This window comes from Papio anubis, chromosome 4, assembly GCF_008728515.1.
Source record: "Papio anubis isolate 15944 chromosome 4, Panubis1.0, whole genome shotgun sequence".
Classification (NCBI taxonomy): domain Eukaryota; kingdom Metazoa; phylum Chordata; class Mammalia; order Primates; family Cercopithecidae; genus Papio; species Papio anubis.
The window spans coordinates 86,148,377-86,172,309 of record NC_044979.1 but is presented as its reverse complement, the minus strand read 5'-3'; the positions used below and the strand labels follow the sequence as shown (position 1 = coordinate 86,172,309).

The 23,933-nt window shown below is 34.9% G+C and overlaps 1 long non-coding RNA gene across 4 annotated transcripts in view; it reads left to right on the top strand.

Moving 5' to 3' along the window:
* The window catches only part of LOC110742856, a 157,460-nt gene that overhangs the window by 83,807 nt on the left and 49,720 nt on the right, over positions 1-23,933 (top strand). The window contains exon 5 of one of the 4 annotated variants that reach the window (XR_002521047.2): positions 1,151-2,113. The exons of the other annotated variants lie outside the window; for them this stretch is intronic. This is a non-coding gene — a long non-coding RNA (uncharacterized LOC110742856). Of the gene's footprint in view, positions 1-1,150; positions 2,114-23,933 lie in introns of those variants that run through there. 4 annotated transcript variants of the gene reach the window in all.

Below are 23,933 nucleotides of genomic sequence, written 5' to 3'. Positions count from 1 at the left end.
GAAGGCTGAGTTTAGGTTTCTCTTACATGTCTGGATCACAATCAGATCATTTATCTCTTAAGGTTCTTTCAAAACAAATTTTGTTATTATAAAGAAATTCTTAAGAGCTTAACATTGTCATACATGAACATTATTTTGTGCTTGCTAAGGAGTCACTTTCTTATTTTGGTTTTAGGTAATGTCAAAATAAATATCTATTAAGAACTTGTTTTGTGCAGGCATTGTGCTAAGTAACTTCCTTCATTTACATTAATAAATGTATAATTTTAAGTGGCCAACATTTTTCTCTAAGGCTAATACATCAAAAGCCTTTTCTACTAAAAGAAGAAAATAGCCCTCTTTACATTGATTTCCTATGCTTTTTGAAACTACTGTTGAAATCTGAATTTTAGTCCATATTCTTTTATTAGACATAATAGTATAATGCTTATCTGATATATAACACACACACTCATCCTTTGATCAATAAATAATTGATATTGTTCATTGTTCTGTTAATCTTTCAAATCACCGGAAGGATGAACAGAGCTGTCAAACTTCAGTCTTATAACCAAGCTATTGCAGTGTTCTTCTCTACTTACATGACATAGCCTTGAACATGGCAGACTCAACACCACATGTTTACTACAAAATTTCCTCTTCATGAGGACAGTTCTTACTTTTCAGCTTCTCTTGAATTTTTGTTACAACTTGGAGCAGACACTATTGCTGCCCCGCCCAGACCCTCAGATCCCCTGTAACCAGTCTGTGTGCCCATCAGCCAGCTTGTTGCTAATGATTGGTATATTCACCTTTAGATGTTTCCTCCAGGTGCTGATGCTGCCTCATCTTTAAGATGTGGAAATGCCTGAGTTTTATATCTGTGTTCATTTCACCAAATCCAATGGCATATCCATAGATAATGACTGAAATTGCCTCCTTGCTTAGGTTTCATATCTTGTGTTTCTCATTCATTATTGATTTCTCCTAGGATTACTTGTGAAATAAACCACTTGGATGTAAATCTTTGGCTGAGTCTGTTTCACAGAGTAACCAACCAAAGGCTGATATTACTGAGTTCTGACAAATAGTAAACGAAATGACACATCATTTTTGCTCTAAGATAATTAAGAGCCAGTGTGCCTCGTCCATCTCTTTTCTCCTTTGACAGCAACTTTGGAGGCCATGTTTTAGAAGCATCCTGTGTTCTTGGGTCGTCATGTGATGGAACATCGCTCTGGAGAACCAATTTACCTCCTTAAGACTTTGGTGAATGATAAATAAACCTTTATTATGGGAAGCCACTGATGTACCAAGTTGTTTTTGTTATTTACTATAGGGTAGCCTAGCCTATTCTTGAAAGTAAGAGCCTTTTATTTATATTTATATATTAATATTTTATCCCCCCCCACTAGATTTTAAAAAGTATGCATGTGACTTGTATAACTTTATATACTTCTTAATGCCTAGGGCATAGTAAATGTCCTGCATTTAGAGAACATTTGTTGAATGGTTGAATGTGTAAATGGATTAAGGGAAAAAAAAAAGAATTGAAGCTACTAAATCGACATATACATACTTATAAGTATATGAGTATGTGTATGTGTGTGTGTTTATATTTAAAGTAGAATAAACCTTTTCATAATCCAGGTAGATTAGCTCTTGCTTCCAATATGTCAGAAATAACTCATATAGTTTATCAAAGTAAATATACCATGTAAACATAACTTCATAATTGTTATGGTTTTAGGATAGAATTAATACCCAGTCTTCTTTCATAAGTGGCCCTTAGAACTAAACAGTACAATTCCAAAGAGGTGAGTTAGAAAGTCCTGCGAAAATCTAACCAAATTTATTTTTCAGATATTATGCTATTTTCTTGGCCTCTGATCTTGGGGAAGTGTTGGCACATGGCTCCAGTTCCTGCTCTTTAGATTTGTTTCCTGAATGGAGAAACCCTGGGCACTGTTTTCTTTTGTTCTTCTGGTTAATTATATTTCAGGGTGGTACTTACAGGGCAGAACACTTTTATAACTATTTGCCTCGATCTGGCCTGCTCTGCCAATCCTTGTTTCGCTTGTGGTCAGTGAACCCAAACTCTGGAGAGGTTAGTTTCCCACCCAAACTGCCCACCCAGGCCGGGAGCTTGAAATTACCCTTTGCTTTTCCTGTCAATTTCATCTTTTTCCATTTGCTTTTACCCTCCTCTGGTTCTCATTGAGTCAAACCCAGCATGGTTTTCCCTTAGTTAACTGCTGTGTTGTTCTAGGCATTAATATCATTGTCAGCACAGTTGTGTGAACAAGTTTTATTGGTTATTTTGGATTTTTTTCTGCCAGTAGGAAGACTAAGCCTATTCTAATAGCAATCAAATGCCTTGGAGAACCATTCATTTCATATTTGTCACTTTCCAATTCCATTGAAGAGGGTTGCAGCTTGCTGTTTGGAATGTTTACTATTTCTGAATAAAAATATTAAGTAGAATATGAATAGAAAAAATAGAAAAGCAATCTCACTCTTAATTCCATCACTCAAAAATAAGCACAGTTAAATATTTGTAGAATTGTTAGCCTTTTCTTCTTCACATTTGTGTATAATTGTATACACATAAAACACATGCATCCATGCTCAAACATGTTTATATTGGGATTGTACCACATATGTAATTTTCTATTGAGTTATTTAATTTACACAATATTACAGAAATTTCCAAAAGTTTTAATTGTTACTATGATTTCTCATGGTTAAAACAACTTCTTAAGTAGATAAATCACCTTATATGCAAACCATTCAATTTTGATACACATATGGAATGTTTCTCACTTTTTAATGAAACTCACCTTATTTTCACTTTATCATGAAAACATCCATATTGTTCTTATATATCAATTTGTGCATGTATAATTATTTTCCTAAGGTCATTTTCTAGAACTGGGTTTTTTGGGCAAAAACATTATGTCAGCTTTAATATCTCTTCCTTTACTATTTCATATTTCTTTCCTAGATGGTTTTGGCAATTCCCACTTCCCACCTTTTATAGCAATACATTATAATAATTATTGTATTTAACCTTCATGAAACAGATTAAAATTAGGTGTCATTGTGGATGTAATTTGCATTTCTTTAAATAATAGTCATCAAATAATTTTTTCATAGCCTTTTGGTCGTTTGTAATTCTTTCTGAGCAACCTGTCTGTGTGCCCATCACACAAACCTGAGCAAACCTCAATATTTTGCCCTTTGTGCCCTCTATAATTTTAATTTGCTTCTAAGAACTCCTACATATTAAGGATATTAAATTTCTGTCATATATATTCACAATTTTCTTCTCCTCTTCTAAGATTGTCATTTCATTTTACATTTTATTTATTTTTCACATAAAGCATTTAGGTACTATTTATATTCTGCTTTTTGAGTCTGCCTTCACTTGCATATGTAGAAGCATAATCCTCAAAATGAGACTATATAAATATTCTCATATTCTTCCTTGAAAATTGAGAAAATTTACCATCATAACCATTTGACTCCAGCGTCTTTTTGGGGAAGTAATTATTGAGATTTTTCTTCCTATTGGTTCAATTCTAGTAATATGTTTTCCTTAAAATGTGAATCTTATCTAGATAAATGTAGCATACAAATTCATTATTTTTATTTTACTTTAAGTTCTGGGATACATGTGCAGAACATGTAGGTTTGTTACATAGGTATACATGTGCCATGGTAGTTTGCTGCACCTATCAACCCATCATCTAGGTTTTAAGCCCCCCATGCATTCGGTATTTCTCCTAATGCTCTCCTTCCCCTTGCCCCCCATTCCCTGACAGGCTCCAGTGAGTGATGTTCATATGTTCTCATTGTTCAACTCCCACTTATGAGCGAGAACATGTGGTGTTTGGTTTTCTGTTCCTGTGTTAGTTTGCTGGGAGTGATGGTTTCTAGCTTCGTCCATGTCCCTGCAAAGGACAGGAACTCATTTTTTTATGGCTGCATAGTATTCCATGGTGTATATGTGCCACATTTTCTTTATCCAGTCTATCATTGATGGGCATTTGGGTTGGTTCCAAGTCTTTGCTATTGTTAATAGTGCTGCAGTAAACATACATATGCATGTGTCTTTATAGTTGAATGATTTATAGTCCTTTGGGTATATACCCAGTAATGGGATTGCTGGGTCAAATGGTATTTAGGGTTCTAGATCCTTGAGAAATCGCCACACTATCTTCCATAATGGTTGAACTAATTACACTCCCACCAACCGTGTAAAAGCATTCCTATTTCTTCACATCCTCTTCAGCATCTGTTGTCTCCTGACTTTTTAATGATCACCATTCTAACTGGCATGAGATGGTACCACATTGTGGTTTTGATTTACCTTTCTCTAATGACCAGTGATAATGAACTTTTTTTTTCATATATTTGTTGGCTGTGTAAATGTCTTCTTTTAAGAAGTGTTTGTTTATATCCTTTGTCCAGTGTTTGATGGGGTTGGTTTTTTCTTGTAAATTTGTTTAAGTTCCTTATAGATTCTGGATATTGTACCTTTATCAGATGGGTAGCTTGCAAAAATTTTCTCCCATTCTGTAGGTTGCCTGTTCACTCTGATGATAGTTTCTTTTTCTGTGCAGAAGCTCTTTAGTTTGATTAGATCTCATTCATCAATTTTGGCTCTTGTTGTAAATACTTTTGGTGTTTTAGTCATGAAGTCTTTGCCCATGCCTATGTCCTAAATGGTATTGCCTAGGTTTTTGCCTAGGGTTCTTATGGTTTGGGGTTTTACATTTAAGTCTTTAATCCATCTTGAGTTAATTTTTGTATAAGGTGTAAAGAAGGGGTCCAGTTTCTGTTTTCTGCATATAGCTAGACAGTTTTCCCAGCACCATGTATTAAATAAGGAATCCTTTCTCTATTGCTTGTTTTTGTCAGGTTTGTTGAAGATCAGATGGCTGTAGATGTGTGGTGTTGTTTCTGAGGACTCTGTTCTGTTCCATTGGTCTATATGTCTGTTTTGGTACCAGTACCATGCTGCTTTTGTTACTGTAGACTTGTAGTATAGTTTGAAGTCAGGTAGCATGACACTGCCAGCTTTCTTCTTTTTGCTTAGGATTGTCTTGGCTATACGGGCTCTTTTTTGATTCCGTATGAAATTTAAAGTAGTTTTTTCTAATTCTGCAAAGAAAGTCACTGTTAACTTGTTGAAAATAGCATTCAGTCTATAAATTACTTTGGGCAGTAGGGCCATTTTCAAGATATTGATTCTTCCTATCCATGAGCATGGTATGTGTTTTCATTTGTTTGTGTCTTCTTTTATTTCCTTGAGCAGTGGTTTGTAGTTCTTTTTGAAGAGGTTCTTCACGTCCCTTTTAAGTTGTATTCCTAAGTATTTTATTCTATTTGTGGTAATTGTGAATGGGAGTTCACTCATGATTTGGCTCTCTGCTTGTCTATTGTTGGTATGCAGGAATGCTTTTGATTTTTGCACATTGATTTTTTTTATCTTGAGACTTTGCTGAAGTTGCTTATCAGCTTAAGAAGTTTTTGGGCTGAGATGATGGGGTTTTCTAAATATAGAATCATGTCATCTTCAAATAGGGACAATTTGACTTCCTGTTTTCCTATTTGAATATGCTTTCTTTCTTTCTCTTGTCTGATTGTCCTAGCTGGAACTTCCAATACTATGTTGAATAGGAGTGGTGAGAGAGGCATTCTTTTTTGTGCCAGTTTGCAAAGGGAATGCTTCCAGCTTTTGCCCATTCAGCATGATATTGCCTATGGGTTTGTCATAAATAGTTCTTAATATTAATTTTTTTGTCATATTTTCTGTGTATTTCTTTTGTCAAGTTCAAGTTTCCCATGACAATTTTATATCCATCAATTTCCAGACAGCATTTGTTTCATGAATTCTGATGTGAGTTATCAGTATGCATTAACATATCACAACACATGTACATATTGAAGACTATTATATTTTCATTGTGGGTTGTACACTTTATCAACACAGAATGAGTCTGCTTTTCATGGCCTTAAAATATACTTTATCTGTAATTAATATTCGTTTGATTTTTTTTTTTTTAGAATATTTGTTGTTATCATTGGTTTGGCATATTTTTTTAAGCTTTTGCCCTTCCTCTTATTTCATTTTTTTAAGGATTTAAAAAAAATTATATCAACCACTGTTAATCCAAATGAATATGAAGTATTCATAATTAGCACTCTGCAAGTTCAAGAAAAGGCAATAGTTGTATTATTAGACAAACGTTTTCTGAAGAAGATGAGTTGAACCAAGATTTTACAGCATGATTTCAAGGTTGTTTTCTGAGAAAGCCAGAGCATGTGGCCTAGAGTAGGTATCAAAACACAAGGATCACAAGGATCACCACTGTCCAGTTGTCTGGCAGAGCTGTGATCTGGGACAGGTACCAGGTATTCCATAGGGGCATGGAAGGGAGTTTGGGGCTGCTTTGCATGTTCTGCCTCTCAAATTACTATGGTTTACCTCTAGCTCCTACAAGTCCACCAAAGAAAAAATATTATATGGCATGAAGGAGAGAATAAAACTTTTCTCAGTATGTGGTTAAATCAGCACAATAATGAATAAGAATCTGGGCCAACTTCACTAGATATTTTGTCCATTCAGAATTCAACTGTCACCATGAAATTTCCTGTCATCATCCTCATAGAGATTCCCTTTCTCCATTGTTAGATTTTTATGTTTTCTATATTCTCATATATTCTTTTTTTCTCATTGATTTCGGTGTGTCATATTCTAAAACATATTTTTTGAAATGACATGTGAATATTTTGAGATACTGATTGTCAGAAGATATCTTTAATTTATCTTAACGCTTTGTTGATATTTTGGCTGCAATAAAATTCTGTTTGGTTGATCATTATTTCGTTTCAGAATTTTGAAGGCATGATTTCATATTCTTGGTTATTTGTGTTGCTGTGTAGAAGGAAGACATTCTTTTTTTTTTTTTTTTTTTATGAGCCTTCCTATTCTCTCCTTTCTGTGAGCTTATAGAACTTCTTTTTTCTATTATTTGGAAATTTCATAGTGATATACCTTGGAGTACAACTTTTTTACCCCATTGTCTTGGGTGCTAGATAAGTCTTTTACATTTAGAAATCTAAGTCCTTTAATTCTGGAAAATGTTCTTAAATTACATCATTCATTGTTTAATCCTGTCTCAATTCTTTCTTTCCTTAAATACATTTATTCAGATGTTAAATCTCTTGCATAGATTTCTATTTTTCTTACTCTTACTAGTTATTTTCCATCTTTTTATTAACTTTTTTGTTATCAAAACTTACATCGTTTTTTCTTGGCTTTCATGGTGTTATTAATTCCAAGGCTTAAAAAATTATCTAAATAGTTATTTCTTTTTAAAAAGATTCCGTATATACTTTAATCATAGATTCAGTATCTCTCTTAGGTTATTAATGATATTTTTTTCCTTCTCTTTAAATTATTTTCTTTTCCTCCAGATTGTCTTCTTTTTCTGTTTGCTTTGGCCTGTTATCTTTTATCTGAGAGACTTTCCTAAAACACCTAGTAGCTTTGGGTCCTTTAGTGTGTCTAAGAGTGAAAGGTCTGAAAATCTAATTTTAAACTCTGTGCATGAGAATGGGACTCATTGGCCTTGGGATTCATAGTAAGGCACAGTAAGATTATCTGAGACATTTGTTGGGGCTTCCTTAATGTGAGTCTCTTAAGTCCTCTCCTCTTGGACTGGTTGTATTTCCTAGGAAAAATCCCTCTAGCCTCTTGCCTAGAAGTTAAGTCCTGCTTGTAGCATTCTGGTACAAGGCAGGGATAACTGAGTAGAAAGTCTCATCATTCAGTTTGCAGATGTTCTCTTGATCTTCCTTTCATTGTTGTTTGTTTATTTTGTTGCAGCACATGTGCTCTCAACTTTTCCTGGTGTCCCTCTTTCCAGAGACCCTCTCTTTCAAGTTTCCAGAGAATAAATTTTTAGACATCTATTATGCTAGGTCAGGGAGGAGCCACTAAGGGTATAGAGTGGGAGAGAGCTAGGCAGATAACAGTCCTCAAGCAGCTCTCAACCAACCTCCTTTCTCAACACCGCCCCACTACAGTCTCTTTGGACATCAATTTCCGAGTCTTTGGAAGATTTGGCAGTGTAAATCAGAGTAAAGCCACTTATTCATATGCTTTCCAGGCTTCAGGGTTCTGTTGGTGTGTCTCTACTTTCATTTTCTTCCATTTTTCACTTTGTGTCTTTTAAAATAACATCTTTATTCATGTTATAGGGGGATTTCAGGAGAGAGCCTGAATATTGGATGGCTCAGAGCTATGTTTGATTTTAGGCATTACTCTTATTACGGCATATGAATGAATTATTTTTTTAAATACAAATGGAGAGTTTTGTTACTTAAGAGGGAGTTTAACTCATTAATATTTATTATCACAAGCAATATGATGAATCCTACTTGAGTAATTGTGTAATGCATTCTGCTCTTTGACTTTTCTTTGTATTTTTTTATTTTGTACTTTCATTAAAATACGTATTTATGATGTTTTCTAACTTTTGCAATGACGGGGCTATTTGGTGGTTCTATAGAGTATTTTGGCTCAGTCTAGAATTGGAGGCTAGCAATTTTCCTCTGAAAAAGTTTCATTCTTTCCTTTATTATGGTATTCAGTTATGGTAGGCGTTACTCTTGAATCACAAACTCCGTTGTGTCAGAAAATATAACTTTATTCTTGGTCATTCTTTTTTAAATTCTGACCCGAATCTCTAGTACTTAGAAAAAAGGTAGAAGGTTTAACTTCAGTTCTTGAAATATCCATCCTTCTTGGACTAGTGCGGCAAACACAGAATGGGATGGGGAAATGATAAATGTTGGTTTGCATGGAACTGAAGGATTTTCCTAGATATGCATCTCTCAGTGCTAACACCTAGAAAGTCCTGGGCTACCAAGATCATTGGTCACTCAAGATGTAGACCATTGCAATTGGTTCCTGTGATTTGCCTTCATGATGTCCATTGAGGATCCCTTCTAGACTCTTCAAGTTCAGTTGCTCCCTGCTGCTTCCCTGACATGCTTGGTCTAGAGGGCTTGCTAATTTTAGTTATGAACTTAACTGAGTTAAGGGATACCCAGATAGATGGGAAAGCATTATTTCTGGGTGTGTCTGTTAGGGTGTTTCTGGAAGCGATTGGCATTTGAATCAGTGAACTGAGTAAGGAAGATCTGCCCTTACCCAATGTGAGAGGGCAACATCCAATTGGCTGAAAGTCCAGATAGAACAAAAAGGCTGAAAAAAGGCAAATTCGCTCTTTCTTCTGAAGGTGGGACATCATTCTTATCATTCTTCTCTTTCCTTTGTATATAAGAACTGCAGGACTTCCATAGTTATACCAGTAGTCTCCCCATTTCTCAGGCTTTTAACCTCAGTTGGAGAGATATGCCTTTGGCTCTCTGGTTCTCAGGCTATCAGACTCAGACTGATTTGAACAAGCAGCTTCCCTGGTTCTTGCAGATCATGGGACTTCCCAGCCTCCATAATTACACACACACACACACAACACAGAGAAATTTATATGTGTGTGTGTATATATATATATACATATACATATTGTGTGTGTGTATATATATGTGTGTGTGTGTATATATATATAGATAGAGACAGACAGACAGACAGACCCTATTGGTTTAGTTTCTCTGGAGAACCCTGACCAACGTAGGACTCAGGGATCCTGTGTACTGAGCTGCACAACACAGTCAAGCCATTTTTTGTCTGCCATCTTGTTAGCTCTCCAGAGGAACTGCTAGAAAACCAGATGTAGTTCTCCCTGTCTCTAATCTATAGCCTCCTTCTATATGTCCCTCTTTATATACTACAGGCATATTTTTCCAGTCTAGAGATAATTCTTCTCTCTCTGCATTCAGAAGCTCATGCCCATGAAACCAAAGAATCTTGGCTTCATCATAAAATCTTCCAGGTTTTCCTAAGATCTTAAAAGACTTGTGACCAATTCCTCTTTTTTGTCCTGCCATGTCTTTCTTGAAATGATTGAATATAGAGCTAAATACCTCCTTGAAGGGGAGAGGAGAAAATAAGTTAACATCTCAACATGGCATCCAGCACCATAGCTTTGGAGACAAATGGGATCCCTGGCAACATTAATTCTTTACAAGAAGCCTATTTATTTATCTTCAAATTATTGGTAATTTTTACGTCATATAGATATGTATATCTATATGTGTGTATATATGTTTATCTAGAGAGGAATTCATTTGCATGCCTTCCTTTTTTGATACTATTTTTCTTTTGCTCACTTTTTTGACTTGCACTAGTTCCATTACACCTACCTTAACAGATTTATGGACAGCTAAAAAGTAAATCCAGTAATAAATCTAAATTGACTTTTAAAATAGTTAAATAAACTTTGTCAGTTGTGATGTAGCTACATAGTTAGAGTCTCTTACTTTTGATCTCCTGCCTGAAGCCTTCCAAGAGATGAGAAACTAGCTCTCTGCTGAGATATCCACTCTTTTTTTTTTTTTTTTTTTTGATACTTCTTATACTTACACTTATCTTTCTTTATGTTGAGCTAATATGTTATTCCTAAGAATTACCATTTAGAAAGTCTGGCTTTCCCTTTTAGTTAATCCAAATGATGCCTCACTAAAGACTTCTTCAGGGCTGCTCTTAAGATAGTTGGAGAAAACTCTTCCAATTGCAGTTTTCTCTTCTGTAGTCTTCATATATTCCCTTGTTATTCTTCTGTGGAATGTCTTTGAGTCCCTTTACCCTTCATACAGTTCTACAGGCATAAGTTCTGTAGGTCTTTTAAAGAATGAGGCTATGACTTTTGCTCAAAGCCTCCAGTATACTTTGACTATCACAGAGCAAGGACATATATATCAGCTCTGCCATTCAGAACATTTACCCACTCATTGATGCAAATCAGACTAGCATTCTTGGCAGTCTTGTTGCAATGTTGATATACCAATTTTATATGAATAGGAAAGAAGGACTAGATACTGATTTTGAATCTTGTGATACATAGGGTTTTATTTTATCACTCCACAGTAAGGTAGTAGATAATGGAATGTTATAGACTGAGGAGTTTCTCCTGACTTTCTGTCTGTCAACAATGCTACCTATGAATAACCCTGCCCTTTCAAGTGCTCCTTTGCAAACAGCATTGACATATGGGATCAACTGTTTGAGTGAGAGAAATAGTGTGGCCACAGAGGGAGGCGATCAGCCAAAACAAATTGGGGCAGAGATGAGAGACTGTGAGACTAAAAGGCTCTTGTTTGAACTTGGACTTGACTGAGACCTGACTGGGACAAAACCAGAGCACGAGACAAATTAAGAAAATAAAATATTTGGAAATGTACTCTTGGAATAATAGGAGACTTCGAGGTCTGGCTTACACCCAGAGCCTGGAATTGGTGGATCTTTGACCCAAATGAAACATTCAGTCGTTATGAACTTCACAAATATGGATAAGTCAAGTTCAAAAGGAGAATTTGACTCATTCTTAAACTCCTAATTCTCTGAAGACAAGAGATAGACAGTTTTCTGACAATGTGATTTCAATATTGGGGTGAGATTTTTTCAATTTTTAAAACATTCTTAACAATTAAACTGATAGTACCTATAAACAATTTATACAGAAAAATGTCCATGTTGGGTCAGAAAATCTTGAATTATATCCCAGCTACGTTACTAGATATATAATGTCTCTCTGCCCCAGCTGTGTCACTAGATATGTAATTTCTCTCTGCATTATTTTTTTCATATATAAATTGGCATTGTTATATTTACTTCATAGATTTAAAAGCAGTATTTCACAGAAAGATCTTTTGTAAAATAAAACCTAAAATGTTAGCTATTGCAATTAATATTTATGACAGTACACATATTTCTTTAAGAGCATTTTTTTTTTTTTTTTTGGTATGAAGTGCATCAACATTGTAAATAAATGTTAGGTTGAGAATCTCCTATAATGTTCCTTATTCTTGTATCACAGGCTGATAGCCAATCACCAAAAATCTTTCTTCCCTTCTTCTACAGCACTAGAATTGTAACAGATACCATTTCCAGACTTCCTTACAGTTAGATGTGGCCAAATGTCTCAGTTTAAAGTGTTGTCTCAGGCTAAAGTGATGTGTGCTATATATAAAGAAATTTCTTAAGACTAGGGAGTGCCTAGATATTTTGATGTTTCCCTATGATCATAGAAAACATACAGGAGGAAATTAGAGATTATCCTAAATTTAAAAAATTCTCAAATTGGCATCATGTAATGAATACCTACTGGTTGAATGATCAAGGAATGTAACTCTTTAATATTGAAATAATTTTACAGTTACAAAATCCAAAAATAGCACAGAGAGTTCAATCTACCCTTAATCCATTTTACCCTTATGTTTATATATTATATAACTAAAAAATATTTATCAAAATAAATTACCCTTCATACAGTAGTATTAACCAAAGCACAAGATTTATTCAAATTTCCCCAATTCTTCCATTAATGTACTTTTTGTATTTTACATCTAATCTCAAATCCCACATTGCTTTTAATTGTCCAAGCTCTGTGGTCTTCTTCAATCTGTGACAATCATCAGTCTTGACTTTGACATTTGAAGAAGATGGATTAGAGAACTGGTCAGTGGAAGCGTCACATATTTATATATACTTAAACTTTCAACCTAAGCTTGTGTAATGTTTTTTCATGATTAGATTGAGGTTATGCATTTATGAGATGAATGTCACAGATAATATGCTTGTCTCCGGGCATCACATCAGAGTACTGAAGATGACACTGTTTGCATGACAGGTAATGTTAACCTTAATCCCTTGACTATAGTAGTGTCTGTGAAGAGTTTCCCCTCTAAATTTCTGTTTTCCTTGTTGCAAATACCTGGTTTTAGCTTAAACTTTTGCGCATTCATTTTAGCATCCATCTCTGGATCATGCCTGTGGCAATTTTTACTGTGATATTCTAATTGTGATTTTCCATTGAGATATATATATAGACAAAGAAGAACCATTACCCATGCCCCACTGTATAAGTCCATTTTCATGCTGCTGATAAAGACATACCTGAGACTGAGTAATTTATAAAGAAAAAGAGGTTTAATGGACTCACAGTTCCACATAGCTGAGGAGACCTCACAATTATGGCAGAAGGTGAAAGGCACATCAGTCATGGCGGCAGACAAGACAGAACGAGAGCCAAGTGAAAAGGGAAACCTCATAAAAAACCATCAGACCTCGTGAGACTTATTCACTACCATGGGAACAGTATGGGGGAAAACACCCCCATGATTCCATTATCTCCCACTGTGTCCTTCCCACGACACCTGGGATTTACGGGAGTTATAATTCAAGATGAGATTTGGGTGGAGACATAGCCAAACAATATCACCCCATTTATTTGTGTTACTATGAACTCAAATTTTTATTTTTAGGAGTTTATCTCAAATACCAATTACTTATTTTTTGTTCATGCTATTCCAGCTTTAGCCATTGGGAGATTTTTCAGTTTGGCTCTTGTGATTATTCAGTATTCCTCCATCCTTTGTTTTCTTTATTTCTCATTTTACCCCAGTTTCTTATTTTCTGGCATTATGAAGTTACTTCAGGCTCACTTTGAACTTTCCTGTCTCAATCCTGGAATCAATCATGTCTCACAGGACTCCTGGTTCCATTTACTGGAGAGTGGTATTTAGAAACCAATGTGTGGGTGCTAGGTGTGCTATTTTGTTACAGGGGTCTTAGTGATTCTAGCCCCATTCAGGGATAAAAGTAAGAAATACGTGTAGCATACTAATTCATGCTTACACTCATTTTCATAGCTATTTTTGTATATGTTTACCTGTCCTTATATATGTGTGTGTATACATATACATACTTAAAAATAAGGTAATATTGATACCATTTACTACAAGTCAGCACCATAGGAGCCATTCTAATCTTCCCCCTCACTTTTTACAACTTCTTTCTCTGATAGCAGGATACCTGGCTTTTGTTATGTATAATACATTCATTTATTTGTTTAATCCTAATATAAAAATGTAATTATTTTAGAATTCCTGATCCATATCCCTGAAAGGAACAAAGTCACAAACCAGAGCATATTCTTTCACTCAGCAAAATGTATTTAAGAGTCATCCATGTTGTCCTTTGAACCATTAGTTTGCTCTGTTTATTGCTAATTCTGCATTTGAGCTATGTGCCACAGTTTGTTTACATCTTTACTGGTTGAAGGACATCTACGTTGTTTCTAATTGTTAAGAATTATAAACAAAGCTAAAGTAAATACTTGTGAATAGGTTTTTGTGTAAATATAACGTTTCATTTCTTCTGAGTAGATACCTAGGAGTGGACTTCCTGGATTTTATGGGTAGATACATATTGAACTTTATAAGAAACTGCCAAACTGTTTTCCAGAGCGGTTGTGGCATTTTCTAAAATTCCACCAGCAATGTATGGGTTCTCCTCATTGCTCAGCAAGCTAACCACTCTTCACTATTGCTAGTTGTTTTCATTTGAGAACATGGAACCTGTGAGAGACTTTGGCAGCTAGAGCATCTTCTTCATGTAGCAGATGTGCCAAGATCCCCAGAAATATAAAGTCATTTGCTTAGGAACATACAGCAAGCTAGGGATAGTCTGGACTACAAGAAAGTATCCCTTGCCTGGCTGTCAGTCTTGCGTGATTTTTTTTTCCTGCCGATTTTTCATATACCATTTGTTTCCATATTTGGTCTTTACCAGACACAATGTAAGCAATTCTTAAGCCTTATCACTTGGAATGGTAAAATGATATTGATACATCTTTCAGGTCTCTTTAATCTCTGGAGATGATAAAATGTGCAGGGAGAGGCAGCAGTATATTAGCCTATTCAGCAGCTGAGATTATAAACAACTTGTATTCATTCATTCATCTGGTAAATATTTATCAAGCATCTAGTCTGTGTCAGACTCTAACCTGGGCACTGAGTTGACTATAATAATAAAAGTATTTTCTTGCTGCCAGTGACCTTTATGTTTAATTCATTAAAAAATATATGCTGCAATGGAAACATAGAGATACATTTCTTTTCAAGAGTGTATTATTAGCATTTCTCAACACAGCATACACCCATAGCTAGGGTGTGTGTTGGATGACACAGGGAACCTACGATGGTTTCTTTAAGGAGAAAAAGATAATAATCACTTTTGATTTTCACTTTCTGAGTGAACAGATGCAAATATTTGCAGCAAATTGTTGGGATATTTCCTGTGGTAAAGCAGTTCTTGGAGACTTGGAAGAGTTATTTGCTTACATCAGTTTTTAGGAAGTAATTCATAGAAGAACAATTCAATTGCAAAACCTAATATCATCCCTCAATCTACACCTTCTCTTTTTGTAGAAAAACACTGCCCAGGCTTCCTATTAAATGCAATCTTTTCCTAAAAGAAGGTGAGTGGCATCAACTTTGAAACAATGGAGTGCCATCTGGAATGACAATTTATAGAAGCTACAAAAAGCTAGCTACAAAAAATGAGCGTTATCCTTAAGGAATGATAATACATGCTGAAAATAAACAGTATTGAATTAGATTTAAATCTCATGAAACTTACAATCTTATTGAAAAACATAGGTTTTGAATCAAAACTCAAGGTAAAACAAATACATAGATAAATATTCTCCAAAGTGTGTGTGTGTGTGAATACACACATATACATATATATGCATATTACACATATATTTATGTAATATATGTACAATGTGTTTTTGAAATGTTTTAAAATATTTAACATGATTCCATAGTCTATATAGATGACATGAGAAATCAGAAATAAAAGAGAAAAATAATTTCAAACACTAAAATAATTCAACATTAATTTTGAGAAAATTACCAACTGCTACCTTTTTAAATTATTAATAAAATGTAGTTTCCAACATGGTGAAAATATTTCCTCATTACTTTTGTAAGTTTTCATGAATTGCATTTATAAGATTTTCTTTAAGATTATATTTTAAAGCATAAAGATATTTTAAAATTGCACATATAAAATAGACTGGATAAATATTAGATAAAAAAGATAGAGGATTTGATCATTCTCATTACACCACTAACAACTGTTTCTTCATGTATGTTTAAAGACATCAGACATTACAATTTTTTTAATCCAAATCTATTTTAGGCAAAATCATTATTTTTATATACATTTAAACATTGATAGTTATCTTTTGTGTTTTACTATAATATGTGTGACTATTGTATGCCATCTTGGTCTCTGACCATCATGAGGGTTGAGAAATAAGTTATTCTAGTGGCACTATATTGAATCTCATAGCACATCTTCTCATGACAAGAAACTATGATCCCTACTGTATGTAATGAGTGAGAGGGTTTTATATTTGGAAGTCTCAGGAAATAGAACTAGCAGGGGACATTTGGGTCATAGTTTGAAGAACCATAATATAAAAAATAAGATAGATAAGTAGAGGTGTGTGTAAAAAAACCCCCATCATTTTAACAGGAATCATTTTAATGGTATGCAGTTTAGAAGGAATTTCACATATACATTCTCACACAGGCACTTTTTGATCTCCATGGAAACATCAACTAAAATCATTTACTAAAAGGTGATGATTTTAGGCAAGAGATGAGGGTATGCTATGCCTGAGATTTTAAGAAAACAGTTGTTTCTAGGAAATGTATGGGTGTCTTCCTGTTATGTTCTGGATGAACCCATTCAAAACATATTAATAATGTACATTTTAATGTACCTTTTTCTCTCTCTTTCTTTTTCTCCCTTCTTCCCTCCCCCTCCCTGTTCTCCCCCACTCTCCCTTCCCTCCCGTCCTCCTCTCCCTCCCTTACCTCCTCTCTCTCTCTCCTTTTTTCTGTTTTGATGGAGTTTTGTTGTTCTCCAGGCTGGAGTGTGCATGATCTCAGTTCATCAGAACTCCATCGCCCCAGGCCCATTCTCCTGCCTCAGCCTCCTGAGTAGCCACCTGAAAGTGCCACCACATCCAGTGCCACTTGTATTTTAGTAGAGATGGGTTTCTTTATTCTCATGCTGGGCTGGGTGATGCACTGACCTTGACTCCATGATCTGCCCATCTTAATGCTGGAATTACAGGTGTGAGCCACCGCGCCCAGTCTAATGTACATTTTTAAAAACTTTTGTCTTTCTTAACTTCCCTTTCTCTCTCTCTCTCTCTCTCTCTGTGTGTGTGTGTGTATGTGTGTATGTGTTTAGGATTCACAAATATTTCCTTAAGAAGGCTAATATACTATCGAGTTCTATAGGCTACCTGAATTTTTGTACACAACCATATAAAACTTGTAATTTAGACATTCTTTTATGGACCTTGTAGATGTCAATTTCTGAATGCCTGGCATTTTCCAAAAGCATTTTCTGTTGTACCTGCTATATGGTCACTTTGTTGGACGACTGAGAGGATATACTGTTTGTTACTAAAATGGACTAAATACTGTCATTGAAAAATATGAAAGGTTTCCCTTGTCCAAAAAATTATTATCTATTGTAATACTTAAATGATTTGTTCTCATTGGTAAGCCATATTTTTGTATTTAAATTTTAATTGGTTAACAGAACAGAGATTAATGTTTACATTCGATTAATACTACATATTGTATCTCATGATTATTAATAATGCAACTAGATGTATGAAATAGAGTATATTTGTGCATTTTTATAAATGTATAAATGTACAAATTTTACTTTTAATAGTGATTGAAGAATCAAGGTAATATGTATTATGCTGTTCACATTTCCATGCTTTACTGACTACAGGAAACAAAATTGTAGATTTTTGATGCCTGACCCTGGATATGTCCATGCATGGGAACATTAATTGCTAGGGAAACTAGTATGGAAAAAACAATCTGCAATTTAAGTAAATTAGGATAATCTTGAACAAGAAGATGCAGGTTACATACTTTTAGCCTAACACATTGATTTTTTTAAGCTAAAGTTTTCCTTTGTCAAGTGTGGCTCTATGGAATAAGCAATAAGTCACCTTGATTCACCTTATATATTTGATGTTTTAAGATGTAAAAGGAGGCCTACTCTCTCCTTATCCCTTTTGCCTCAATTTATTAACTGTTTGCTCTGCTGTGTCAGAAACTTTTGCAGCTGCTAATCTTATCTTGACATCTTTGACATTTTTTTCAACACCATGAAAGCTCTAAAATGAAGCTATCAGATGCCAGAATCAAGCTCCGGCATCAGACTGGAAAGAATTAGAACCTGAGAATTAGACCTGCTGGTGGGACGGAGGCCTTTGGGCCAGGTCCCATTTTGGTGACAAGGGATACAATGATGAATATGGCTCTTTGGCTTTGAGGATTTTTCACACTCGGGGACAAAATAAAAAATTCAACTTCCACATTACTTCAGTAATCTTTAAAATTAATGCTTTTCTCCTTTTTTTTTTTTTAACATGGTAAATATAACAGCTTATGTTACAAAGTATCGCATTGCTATGAGAATATACAGGTTTATAAATATTTCCGTTCCACTAGTTATTAGTTGTAATTCCAAAGGGATGGTTTTTATCATAGGAGGCTAGAATAGATTAATGACTGGATATGCTGGAAGTCAGCAATAAAAGATACAGAACCAGTAGCAAGTACTAGAACTAGACTCCAGTCACTGTAGAAATGTAGCTAAAGCAAACAGGACTAAACATTCTGGGAGGAACTGAAATATTACATCAGTTATTGAGAGAAGGACTCAGGCATGGCAGAATAAACTATGAACCCACCTGCTAAAACTGATGTAGAGCTCGAGGACTTGCTCTTAAACCTAATACTGAATCTCTGAATTTAGAACTACAATTTATGATCAGAAAGGGCCTCATGGACCCAGTGATTTGAAAATGAGTCATGGCTTAAACCTCCCCTTAACTAAGGGCAGGACTGATTGAGGGCCTCAGGGGACACTCGAGACCCTTAGGTGAGACAATATGCACCCAGCCCATAGTCTGGCACTTGGGCAAAATAAATATTTACCTCCTTCCTAAATGCCAGGAATTTTTAAATCTAGGAATCACTGAGATCATTCAAAACCATTTTAGGATAGGTCAGTAAAGAAATAATTTATATTGTTATCTTCTAAATCAGGAGAAATGTAATCTAGGGAGGATTTTTTAAAATGCAATCTCTATTATGCTTTCTCCTATGCTAGAGCAATACAGTGGTCTATGAAAATGAATTGCTTTCTTATCACTAATATATTGATGGAGAAACTAAAACAGATTTTAATGAAATGGTGTTAAGGAATTGATTTAAACAATATCAATTGTAGGTGACCCTTAAAATATTTAGTTTGAGAAATTCTTCCCACTGCATTCCTTTTGTAGAGCTATAAACTGTGAGAAATAAAGAAAACAAGGGTATCTTCAACTTGAAACTCTGCATGGGAAACCATCGTCTCACAAAACTGAGTCATGGGTCAAGAAGACAATTCACAAGCCCCTTTTCTATACTGAATTTCAAATGTTTGGCACAAAGCAGCAGCCAGCCAGCATTATCTGACTCCCTGTGTAAGATAAGGCTAAAATATTTCAACCACAGATTTTTTTTCTCCAGAAAGAATACCATTTAAACTTCATGTCTCAGGGTTTACATTCAGTATATAACCACTTGAATATCACTCTTGTTTTATGTGTATATTTTAATAACTCATTATATTGATGTGCTTTCAAGAAAAATCTTCCTTAGAAATCTGAACAAGATGTTCAAAAATGCAAAACTGGTTTTTTGTAAATTTAGTTGAACTTAAAAGTGATGCTGTGAGGAAAAGAGCAACAAAATGTTTCCTTGTGGTTATGTACGATTGTTTTATTAGATTTGATAAGACTAAACAGTCCAAAGGTTTGACAGTCCTGACACCTGGCATATGAAAGATGGAATTCCTGAATGGAAATTATTCCTATTGAACTTCTCTGAAGAGTTTTGGCTGGAAAGAGGTATCTTTTCCAAAGCCAGTACATTCTCGGCGCTCCTTCAACTGGCTGAAAAATGAGGTACTGAATTCTTTGCTTAATGGGAAATCTACTGTTGTTTTAATACATATTTTTTGGAACCCCCTTTTTTAAAAAAATGTTTCTGTCATCACTTTTCCTTTGTGGAAATAAATATGACACCATGTGGAAAAAAATGTTATAGCTCCATGTGTATAGAATAATCGTTAACATTTAAAGATGAACTAACACTAAACTCCATTGAATGATTAGAGATTACTGAAAATAAACACACATACAAGTTTATATGTTTCATGGTTTCTATGGAAAACACTAGGGTAGTATGAATACTGTATACTTGGCTGTGTTTAGGTAAAATCAAAGGTGTTTATAATAAGCATAATAAGATATTTTTATGCAGCTACATTATTTATCTTTCTGGTTCTACTGTGTGATCACGACAGACTCGTTATTGTACTTCAGTTCAGATATTTATATATGTTTCTCTTCAAAGAATAGATTCCTATTCCCCCACCTACTAAAAAATGTAAGACAGAGAACCAAATAAAAAGAGGTCATAAATCACAATAGTACAGATGTTGAAAAAGGAAAGTGCTTTTCTTTTTTTTGGGCTGTCAATGTAGCATATGAATTTTTAAGTTATGAAATCCATAAAGAATAGTTTTATGGTTGAAAACAAAAAATGAGGGTATAAATTAATTGAACAACAAAATAGAGGATTTTAAAGAGTAGATTTAGAGCTTGTTTGAGGAAGCTGACCATTTTGAAACGGCTAAAACACAAGTATTTTGTGACTCCGAATTACTTGCTCTGTTCTACCTAAGGCCCAAAAGTGGGAGTCAATCTGGGGCCCTACTTGCAGCAGGGATCAACTGGCATCTCTCTATTGTACCTCTTTAACCCATTTGAATATGTCCCATATGAATTTAATGTGATATTAGGTGATGAAACAGTATGAATACTGTTTATCCATGAGCCAAGTCAAATTCCATCCTAGACATGATTCAAATCACCTATCTGACCACCTCAGATTGTAGAGAACTTGCTTCCTTCTGAGATATCCCATTCTATCTATGATCCAAATATGATCTCCCTTTATCTTTTTCTCATTCCTCTCTGGCACCTAAAGAAACATTTATCTCCTGTTCCACATAGCTGTTTTAAACATGTGAAGATAGTACTCATGTTTCTCAGTGTACCTGTTCAACGAAATGCTGTGTTCTCCAGAGAAAACTTTTCCTAGTTCTTCCTGTCATTTGAAATGTAAGAATTGGTGTAAAGTTTGTTCCACAACTTTAATGAGTTATTGCTTATTCTGTGTGCTTAAAATACTCTTTAAAATATGTCACTAAGCATGTCCCACACACATTTTAATTATTGTAAATATAGGGACATTATCGCCTCCTTATTTATGTTACCTGTGGCCAGAAAATACCATATGTCCTGCAACAATTATAATGAACCATTCTTTCTCCTATGTTATCACTCTTGATTCATCAACTGAATAAACTCTCTCTCTCCATATGTGTATGTGTATATATGTGTACATGTGTGTAGGTGCGTATATGTGTGTGTACACATACACATATATACACAGAGAAAAATTCGTATCACAACCTAATACAATAAGGAATGAGAAAATAATTTTGAATAGACCTAGAAAAATGTTCAAAGTTCATCCTATTTGGAGGGAGATAGGTGGCATTGTTAGTCATTAGACAGTTGAAATATTTCTTTCCTTGTAAATACTATAATCTTATTCAATAGTTTATGTGTAAGACAGCAAAGCAATACCTTCATCTGTAGCAGAGTTCTTTTCCATTTGACCTTTTTCATGCTTGCCAGATTTCAAATGTGTATTTTTCTGAAGTGTGAAATAATTGACAATATAGTCATTTTTTATAGCCGCCTCTATTCCAATACTTGGTTCAATTTCAAACACCTGTTAAAATGTAGGTGTTAAGGTTTACCTCTGGGACCTCAGACAGTTGTTTCAGTATGGTCCTTATTTTTTCTTCTGTTAATTAAAAAAATGGCTCATCAGTTGTGATGAAGATCCTCTTTTGTAATCCTTTATTGCATTATTTTTACTTCTGCACACAAGTAAGACATATATGCTCACTCGATATCAAAAGAAAAAAGAGAGGGAAAAATCTAGAGATGAACAATCTTCTCTCTCATCTGTCAGAATATTCTGGGAATACCAACAAGTTGTTTATTAGGATTATTGATTTTGATATTTTCACCCTCAGTGAAAGTTTCTTTTGAATGTATTTGGCATGTCTAAGGAGTGTTTCAGTAGCAATTAGAGATTTATCATTCATCACAAATGCTGTCAGAGCTTACAAATGCATTAAATATTTGGATAGTAAAATTTAAAACCACATATATACATGTGTATATTTATACAACTCTGGGGAAATTACATATAATGTTTATCAATATACAAAATATATATAATTTTCCAGCAGTAACTGATCTCTGTAGATCATGAGAAACCCTTGCAGTTCTTTCATTTTATTATTCATATAGTAGGATCAATTCATAAGAAAAAAATAAAATTGGTCTGAGCATCTTATTTATCCATTCCAGTCCAAGAATGGAGGATTTAAAAGCCAATTTAAATTGAGGAGAAATTGTGGTTTTTCTGGAGATCAACAAAAGAGAAAAGTAGCAATATTATAGGAAAGTCTGGGACCCTGCCCCAAAGTGGAAATGCTGTGGTGTTGGCAGGTGATGCTGCTATGGCAGGGTGTTAGGAGACTCATGTTGACTCCATTTCAAATATGCTACCATAAGAGAGACTGGGATGCCAGAGTGGAGATGAGGCACATCTTTACATGCAGTATATATTTATATAAAATATCTTGAGTTCCATCTTCACCAATCTGAGAACTCTTAGCAGATGAAGAATATACAAAAGTTTGAAATGTGGAGACAGCAGATTTCTGAGGACAATGTCTTTGGGAAAATGGTATTGTGAGCTCTATGACCAATTTGGCACCTTCCACACAATGTACCTGGGTCTGTGGCACTTCCTTAAGCCTGGTAAGGAAGGCTTTCACAAGATAAGTGGAAAAGCCATGTGTCTCTGCAGTTTGGGGTCACATTGACAGCAGTAGTGGGCAGAAGACCGACAAGCCAATTGCCTGGTGATAGAGCCCACAGAGCATTGCATCATTGCAAACATCCTGCACTCCTAGAGTTTGTCAGAGCAAAGGATGTGAGAGTGTGATTGGCAGGTCAGTGGTGGGTCACGTGGAATAGAGAGTTGGCTTGAGGTAATCTAAGATCATGTCAAAGAGGGTGGATAGAGGCCTGCAAAGATCCCATCAAAGAGAGGCTAGTTAGGATTTATCACTAGATTCTGAAAGAAAAATCAGAGTATCTGCTTAGAATATCAGATGGCCATGGGACTTCAGAATAGAAGTTTCTAGAGCTGAGCACCTCTGAAAAGCCTATACAAGTGCCTCACAAGAGTCAAGTTTAATCATGTGCCAAGAACAGTGAGTACAGCTGACTTAAAATATCTGATTCCCACTCTCCTGATGCCTTTTGCAGGCTGCAGAATAAAACTAGTCTAAACTAGAAGAGAGATTTATATTTAAATGAATTCAAAGTTCTAATTAAAATCTTGTTCTGGACATACTAATTATTGAAATAAGACAATGATTGTAACTTACAGCAACCAATCCGGTAAGAATGTGCAGGGAATCACAGGGCTTAAGTTTTCATCCAAGAATGAAGAAAAATTACCCATTGAATAAACCTAAAACGTCTGTGGGAAGCAAAAATAAAGTCACATTTTGATTAGTTACAATTCATGATTTATGCTATTTTGGAAGACTCACTTACAGCTTCTTTGCAAACCTCTGAGGAAGTAGAAGAACTTTGGAGGGTCATAACTTTAGGGTGATCCTAGAAAGGCTAGATCCAGCACACTGAGGCTGCCAG